Below are 6,759 nucleotides of genomic sequence, written 5' to 3'. Positions count from 1 at the left end.
CTCAGAGCAGGATGGGGCTCAGCCCTTCCAGGTCCTTTGTAAAGGGTCTCAGCTGCAAGATCAGAGAACTAAGGAAACAGACAACCAAGGAGATCAAGGTCCTGGAGGTCTTGGCTCAAATATAAATCAATGCTGGTTGACATTGAAAACCAGCAGCCAGCCGGGGACGTTATTCTCAGCAGAGCAAGCTCATTCGCTGTGGGCACCTCTTGCACTCCACCTCTCTCTGAAGCTTACATTCTGCTGCAGGGGGTGGGGGCAGGTGAGGAGCCCAGCCCCAGCCCTTTTGTACAATGGAGTCAGCTAGTGTCCGAGCAGCTGTTCCCTAGGTCCCATTTCCCACAGAGACCGTGCACATTTGGGGTGGGGCTCTCAGTATGGCTCCATGGCGCCAGGTTACCCTCAGTACTCTGCATCCATCGCAGCACCGTGTGCCTCAGGTGTCACTGGGAAATGCTTTCCAAGTTCTTCCTGGTGCATCAGGAACACTATCCTTCCTGTAGTGAAAGGCTGGTCTGGAACGGCCACCTGCAGCTCAGAGTCTCCCTGTGATTCCCTAAGGCCCAAGCAAGGGACTTGAGGTGGCCAGGCGGGTCTAAGACTCAAGGAACAGGAAGTCAACTTCTTGGCTGAGGCCTCTGTGTAGCACCTGAGTGCTGAGAGGCCCTGCTGTGTGTTGGCCCTGCCCACATGTGGATGGGGACGTCAGAGGCCCTGCAGTGCTGAGGGAGGGGGCAACTGAGGCAGAAAACAGGCAGATCCTCCCCTAGGAAGAGAACTGTCCCAGGATCAAGGATAGGCACTAAAGTAGACGCTTTGAAATAAGCAACCAGGAAGAGGCCCGGGCTTCCCGGCTGTGGACAGTGAAAGGACGAGCCATGCTTCCAGTGTTCGCTGCAAGGTGTGTTGGCAACACTGAATGGGTTCCTTAACAATAAAACGAGGAGAGCGATAATACAGATGCATTGCTTATCTACTCTCACCCCAAGAGCTCCCAGTAACGGCTCTGAGGATTACTGCAGCTGTTCCACAGGTAGGAGGCCAGGCCCGGGAGTCACTCGCTCTTCAGTGTAAAGTCAGCTTCAGGCCCCAGATGCACCTGCTCCCTGCTCCCTGCTCCCAGGAAACCTGCATGACCAGCAGCCAGGTCTCGGGCTACCTGCTTCCCCTCAGCCTCTCTGGTGGCATGGAGCACTCACGGAGTATGAAGTGGATCAGTGTCTCAGCACTGGCTCCCAGGAAGGTGGTGCCATCGGTGAGCACGTTTCACTGCCCTGTGGCATTAAGAATATTCACCCACCAGTCCTAAGTGCACCCTGAAGGCTGAAGGACTTTCCTCAGCCCAGCTTCACAGACAGCACCCTGGCCTGGCCGGTGTGTGGGCAGCAGGGGCCCCACCTGACCCTGGGCATCTTCATTATATTCCAGCATTAGAGGCCCACCCCACCCCAGGTACAGGAAGGAAAGGACTGCCATTCTCTCCTCACATTCCACCTTTACTGCGCAGATTGGTCTGGGACAGCCAGCCTCTCTCAAGACCGAAGGGACAAAAAGTGTGGGGTGCTATCATTTGGCCACCGGCAGCAGAGCTGGAGCCCTCTGTGAACCTGCATCTAAGGAGCTCTTGTCCGAAGGCCAGTGGGCACCCTGGGCAGAAGGTGCCCCATCCACAGCAGCCAGCCTTAGCCAGCAGTCACTATATGAGTGATATTAGGAAAACTAGAGAGGTGGACACTTCCTTGTCATTTAGAGCATTCGATGATTTGAAAACCCAGCTCACCCACTAGTCCTGTAGAAGTAAGTGGATTGAGACACAGTCCACAGCCAATTAGATGGTGCACACATCACAAATGCACTGCCCAGGGGATGCCAGGCACTGTGATCACCTGTACCTGCCTCAGCCATGGAAGGACACCACTGGTGGTCAGTGCTCCTTATGGTTTGGATGTGAGGTGTCATCTTGAAATGATTATATTATAAAAGCTGAAGCCTAACCAGTGGATTAATCCACTCGATGGGCTGGTAATCTGAAAGGACTATCGTTACCGTACTGGTGATATCTGCAGGTGGGTAGGTGTGGCAGAGGTGGTCAGTCACTGGAGCATGCTTTTGGAGTTTTGATTTTGTCCCTGTCATCTTGCTCTCGGCTTTGGCTGCTGTGGAGAGCCATTCTGACACGTGATTGGGTGACTCCCGTTAAGGGCCTGAGGCGCTCTGGCTGTGTCAGAGCTATCCCGACCCTTTCCTGATGAGAGAGCCCATCCGTGTGGGGGTGTGCGTGACCACTGACCCCGGAGACCCAATCACTGACCCTGACCTTGGAGTGCAGCCCCCCCCTCAACCTTCATTGTATGGAATTCTCCCCTGAATCTCTTGTTCCCCAATAAAAGGCTACTCCCAGGCGTGTTCACTCTCTCTCTCTCCTGCTAGCCCAGAGTAATCCTCGCTGCCCTGCTGGGCGGCTGGAGGCGGGAACCAGGGAGGTGAGCCGTCTCGGACCTAGCAATATAAATAAGGTAACTGGTTTGTGTGTTTTATTTTGATCTCTTCTAACTAACTTAATGCCTAGAACCTCATTAATGAAACCACTGCGCAGGCCGTGTGGTAGAGGCTGCCATGAGCAGACACTTTCCCCTGCTGGGCCCTCCCTCCAAGATGCTCTGCCTCACTTTGGGCCCAGAGCTATGGAGTTGGCCACCAGGGACTGAACCTCTGAAACTGTGAGTCCAAAATAAACAGTGCTCCTTCTAGGTGTTTTGGTCACAGCAGTGGAAAGCCTACTAGCACAGCCCCCTCCCAGCTGTGGAGGGGTTGGTGGCCTGTGGGGCAGGACAAACCTCCCACCAGCCATGACCCTTCTCCTGTTCTCACACCCAGAAGGGCAGCCAAGGGAGGAGGGTGCAGCCATGATGAACACCTCACTGTGCTGGAACTTAGCAAGAAGTTACTGGTTTGAAATGTACTGGCAACCTCCCTCCAAGTGGCCTAGCCACCCTTGGTCAAGACACCTCGTGGAAGGAGCTCTTTGGAAGCACAGAGTGCAGGGCCCAGAGGACTCGAGCTCGGCGCACTGAGGAACCCAGAACATCTGGGGTCACCCTGCTAGCTGGGCAGCAACAGGTGGAGCACCAAGAAAGGGTGACCAAGGGCTCCCAGGCAAGGGCCATGGGCAGGCTTAGGCTACATGGGTCTGGGGTGGGTGTCCCCTTCCTACACCCTACTCTGCTCCCAGCTGGAAGGGCAGGCAGACTGCATGGAGCCTGGAGCCTGCTCAGCTGGAGCTGGGGGCAGGATTCTTGATCGGGAGCTGGGGATCCTGGGAAGCAGGCAGCGCCCCATCTCCATCTGACGAGTGGATGGCCCTAGAGAGCACCTCAGCTCCATTTTATTAGGGAAAAGAGGTGCTGCTCATCATCTTCAGAGAAAGAAAGTCAATCACAGGTTTTCAGCAGCACAATAAAGCCCTCAGGTTTCTTCCAAAGTTGAACTAAGGTGATTAAGATTTTAATTAGACTGCTCCCATTTTTTACCCAAAGATGCTCAAATTAAAGTTTTAAGAACAGCATTAATTATGTACGCCCTTCTTGTCACCATAAATTATATTCCAAATGGTAAGATGGCCTTTTTGGATTTATGTGAATGAGCTTTTAGCAAGCAAGTTGGCAAAAAACTCATCCGCTGAGAATCACTCACAATTAAATAAGCACCAAGTGGGCCGGCATGGACCTTCATTGGCTGTTACGTCAGAAAATGCCAACTGGGGATCCCGGGAAGCAGGCAGCACCCCATCTCCACTTGACTGTCCTCCAACAGTCCTGCACGGTCCCCACCACTGACGAGTAGCATGGAGCTCTCTTCGCTCTTTCCAGGCTGAATGATCTCTCCTGCCCCTGCAGCTTGGTGTGCTCTCTCTGCCGTGCTCTCCCTGGATGGATTTGTTCAGGAAAGACGAACAAGGCCAGGGCTCTGCCGGGAGTCCACCACGTCCAGGGAGGGCCACACTCTCCAGGGAAGATGAGCTAAGGAGAGTGGACATCTTACCATCTCCACTTTGTTTCTGGCTGGAAAAATCATCCCTGAGAATTCAGAATAACAGACCAGCCCTCACGTGGGTTTAAGGCCTGATTCCAAACACCACTGAGGTCCCAGGGAATCTTGGCTGAGAACCTGGTTGGGGTAGACCTTCCTGCGGGCTCCCCATGGGGGCAAACATTGATCTGCAGGGAGAAGCCCCTGGCCCACAGCAGGGGGCTCCCTGGACACTGCTGATGGGTTTGGAGTCACCATGGAAAGTTCTTAAAACCCACAACACAGGGAGAAACCCAGCGCCAAGAGTATTGGGCGGAAACAACAAGCCACACCTGCGAGACACAGGCATTAGAAATACTGGTTGCCGACCGCAGGACCAGAACGCAACACAGGGTGGAAAGTGGAAAGGCCCGTGGGGCCACCTAGCACGTGTCCAGGTGCAATTCCAGATGGGAAGACTGAAGAGAGGGGGCCTGAGAGGCTGGGGGGGAAATGGCTCAGAGTTTTCCAGAACCAATAAAAAGCACAAACACTCAAGAAGCACAACACCAGACGCACCATGAAGACACTCCAGAGCACTGAGGGCAGAGATGAGAGCCGGGAAGCAGCCCTGGAAAGAAGGTAGACACTCCGAGGACTGGCAAGGAGACCTGGCCCCCGCTCGTCGCAGATGGGCCTGGGCAGCAGTGCCTGTCCCATGCTGTCCACCTGGAACCGCAAATCTGGCGCGGCTATCTGTGAAGATGGAGTGCACAGTGAAGGCCTTTTCAGGTATCAGCACCAGCCTCCCTAAAAGGGACTTCTTGGAAGCTTTGGCTTCGGAAGAAATAAAATGACAGTAGGAACAATCTTGATCTGCAATAAAGAAGACAAGAAAAGGACACCCGGACAGCTGGCCCCGTGTTTGTGTAAAGACACAGACACCTGTGCAGGCAGCCTGGGCACAAAACTGGCCTCTGTAAAGGGTGTCTCTTACTTAGGACCTGGACTTCAATAACTGTGCTTACGCTTTTACCCAGTACAATTTGAAATATATTAAAAAGAAAAAAGAGTAGTGTTTTCACATGGTCTTTATCTCTGCATAGCAAGGCTCAGGGCAATCTATATTTCCTCTGTATAGTTTCATAGGTTTTCTGCATTTTCTAGACTCACCTTTGCCAGGGTCCGTCGTGACAGTGGGCGTGTGTGGCCAGGGTGAGGGGTGCCATCTGGTAATGCCGAACAAGACTCTCCCCCAACCTCTAGTTCTCTGAACCAAGAGCCAGAGACTCTGGACCACCAAGAGGGAACCCTTTTAGGGACAGACCCCTATGGAGGAGGTCAGTGGACAGAGACTGTAAGACAGCAGCCTCCAGGGCCATCCCCCTCCTCCCACTGTAGAGGTCCCTGGGAGGAGCCAGGTGAGAAGGTGGCCTCACTGCCTGGGTTCAGAGCAGGGGAGTGGACTTAAACCAGCTCCCCAGGAAAGCACAGCCTGCCGGTCCTTCTGGCCCTGGGCCGGGTCCCCAATCTCCTGGCCCAGGCACCAACCCTGGCCCTGCAGCTCTGTGAGGCCCCCACCACCCAGGCACCCAACCCTGTCATCTGGTGAGTAAAACTTCAGGCAGGAGGGTCTGTCTGGCAGGCCTGAGGCCCTGGCCACAGTGGCTGGACTTCTGCTGGCCCACTGATTTTATCATTTGACTCTCAGAGGACACTCTGATGTCCTTGAATCTAATTTGTCACTATAACCACCCAAAACTGACATGTTGTACTTAATTCTAAGTGGAGAAATGTCTATGCAGTAAGATAATTATGGGCTTGCTCATAGAGAGATGGACAGAGAGCACTGACATGGAGACGCCTCAGCGGCCAGTCCTGAGAAGTCACCCGTCCAGGAGCCCTGAAAGAGGCTGATTCCTCATGGGCAGGCCAGTCATCAAAGTACCCACTTTGCCTACAAGTAAGTAAAAGAACAATATTTATATCACAAACTCAACAGCTAACTGTTACTCATGAGACCAAGAATAGCCAGAAGAGAATTCTCTTATAATGATACAACGTACTTCACAATCCACAAAACACAGCCCTCTGTTTTCTCCAATAAGACACGACCTGAATCTCTGAAAAGGAAGCAGAACTCACTGTGGTCAGAGCACACCCCTCTCCTCAGTCAGGCTGCAAAATAACCAGAGAACAGCTGCTCCAGAGCCTCGCTTCCTTTCTCACAGGCTACCAACCTGGGTGTCTTCAGTTCTCACCACGCCGCCGAGTATTTTAGGCATGTGAAATTCAACGACAGACCAAGCCATGCAAATAATTTAATCAACAAACACGGCTTCTCTTCCTACTTGTGCCATACAAGGAACTCTTCCATATACCTGTAAAGCACATTCCCAGGGGTTTCATTTGACGTCTCCATAGTGACGCGAGCCCAGGTTCCATGCCATGAAGTCCTGGTTTCTTTGCCACACTGTCAAGTGCAGCGTTCAAGGTCGCACAGCGACTAGCAGGTGCAGGGACTCCCCAGTCCTGCCCCCTCACTGTGAAGCAGGAAAGCATCACGGGGAAGAGGAAGTAGAGCATGAGGCCACCCAGCGGGCCTCCTGGCCGTCAGCGAGGTGAGCAACTCTCAAGAGGTGGAGCCTGTCTGTCGCGGTTTTATCGACAGGTGCCCACACCACCTCCTTCCTCCCAGAGGCCTAATACTATGTCCACTCTTCCTGCTGGACCTTGAGCAGCAGCATCTCA

Source organism: Spermophilus citellus (assembly GCF_964194105.1).
Source record: "Spermophilus citellus genome assembly, chromosome: 11".
Lineage (NCBI taxonomy): Eukaryota > Metazoa > Chordata > Mammalia > Rodentia > Sciuridae > Spermophilus > Spermophilus citellus.
This window is presented reverse-complemented; position numbering follows the sequence as displayed.